Below are 2,004 nucleotides of genomic sequence, written 5' to 3'. Positions count from 1 at the left end.
ATGCTGAATCCATTATGCCATCAGGGCTCCTTCTGCTGGCTATAGGTAAGCTGAACGATTAAAAGGCTTCCAAGTAGGTGCCAAGATGCATACAGCCAAGTGTCGTGTGACATGGCAACACTTCTCAGACGACAGCCTTAGAGCTGGGGTCAGCCGCCTTTTTGCTGCCAAGGGCCATCTCCATATCTAGAACATTAATCTCGGGCCACACAAAACTAGCCACTTAAAAGTTAGCCTTCTGTATTTGGTCTCACTTTTAATGAGCTCCTCCCGATGGGACGGCTGGCATCGCTTGTTTGGCGAGCGTTGATGTCAGCTGGTGTGGATGATTGCATGGGCCTTACAGTCTTCGGGCTGGATATTCCTCACCCTGCCTTCAACCCACATCAGTCTGCCTGCCCCGCTCTAAAAGCAATCCCTTACGAAGAGCTAAGGGCCTGGTCAAGGCCACCTCCAGGAGAGGACCCATGCATCTGAGTACAATGGTTTGTACAACCTGAGAAGCACAGATACTATCACCTCTGTGTGTACGTACACGCTGTGTGCATGTACAGGTGCAAGGCACATGAGTAGAAGTTTCATGACTGTATCGAAGACCTGATGCTCTATCTTCCCTGATAATGACTTCTGTTTTGCTATTGCTATTTCTTCCTCCTGCGTTATAAATGCTAGCTTTTCCTTTGAGTCTGACCTCAAGCCTCTTTCCCAAGTCTCTAATTACACCCCTATACTATCCCCTCAAAGCGATCACTTCGCCTACAATTCTCTCCGCGTGTGATCTCCCAATCACGACGCTGTCCTTTCGCTCCACGGCACCGACCCTCTGGACATCTGTGATGGCCATCCCACTGTGTGTATATCTATCTGGAGGCTCGGCTCGGAAAACAAACCAATGTGTGCAGGAAGCGCACTGGAAATACAGCAGGGCCTGAGGCACGGATCTCCTGGAGGGGAGCTCACCTGGAAGTGGGAGAAATCCAGGAGCAGCACAATGGATTCAACAGCAGGGGGAGAGGCAGGGAGAAGAACCAAGCGTACTCTACACGGAGGTGCTGAGTGGACAACCATACTGGGTGGGGGTGGATACCTGGGGAGACATTCTACAGGAAGCAACTACAGGGTAAGGCATCTAGATCTCAAAAGCATGACCCGATACTCATTTCTCTCTAGAACAGCTGTTCTCAACCTATAGGTCACGACCCTTTCACAGGGGTCGCCTAAGACTATAGGAAAACACGTAAATATTTCACTATAATAACATTGTTTTGGGATGAATCACTATGCTTTAATTATGTTTAATTATGTTCAATTTGTAACAATGAAAATACATCCTGCATAGCAGATATTTACATTACGATTCACAACAGTAGCAAAATGACAGTGATGAAGTAGCAAGGAAAATAATCTTATGGTTGTGGGGGTGGGGGTGGGTGGGGAGGGTGTCACCACAACATGGATCGCGGCCTTAGGAAGGTTGAGAACCACTGCTCTAGAAGGAGGAGAATCAGGTTCCTTAGGAGCCCGAGTGGGACGGTGGCTTCAGAATGGGCTGCTACTCCCAAGATCGGCTGCTGGAAACAACCAGCTGTTCCACGAGGCGTCTACTCGCGTGTGAAGAGGGACTGTCCGGGGACCCACAGGGGGAGATTCTGCCTTGTCCTACGGGGCCGCTGTGAGTTGGCATCCACTCGACGGCAGTGAGTTTGGTCTTTGGGTTTATCCTCTCCTTGCCATAGCTGAGGCCCCCGCCCAAATTCTAGCTCCCCAATTCTGTACTTCTTACCCAGAATGACAGCCACCTGTCCTAACACTCCTCCCAGGCCCATGGCTATCATTTCCCTGCCTTTCATCTGCCAACGAGTCTGTCAAAAACGCAGCACCCAGGGCATGGATTTCGTGCTTGAGAACAGCTGATGGCAACTGGCTCTGACCAAGTTCAGGATGGACTTCCCAGCACCAACAAATGTGCCAGTTTTCTCCAACTCACCTCATGTTGTCATCGTC

General features: G+C 50.0%; 1 protein-coding gene across 4 annotated transcripts in view; it reads right to left on the bottom strand.

Moving 5' to 3' along the window:
• The window catches only part of FNDC3B (fibronectin type III domain containing 3B), a 365,496-nt gene that overhangs the window by 103,670 nt on the left and 259,822 nt on the right, over nucleotides 1-2,004 (bottom strand). The gene's annotated exons all lie outside the window — the stretch shown is intronic.

This window comes from Echinops telfairi, unplaced genomic scaffold, assembly GCF_000313985.2.
Source record: "Echinops telfairi isolate 266 unplaced genomic scaffold, ASM31398v2 ScPeMD7_7420;HRSCAF=8458, whole genome shotgun sequence".
Taxonomy (NCBI): domain Eukaryota; kingdom Metazoa; phylum Chordata; class Mammalia; order Afrosoricida; family Tenrecidae; genus Echinops; species Echinops telfairi.
Note: the sequence above shows the minus strand (reverse complement) of the source record. Positions and strands in the feature narration are given on the sequence as shown.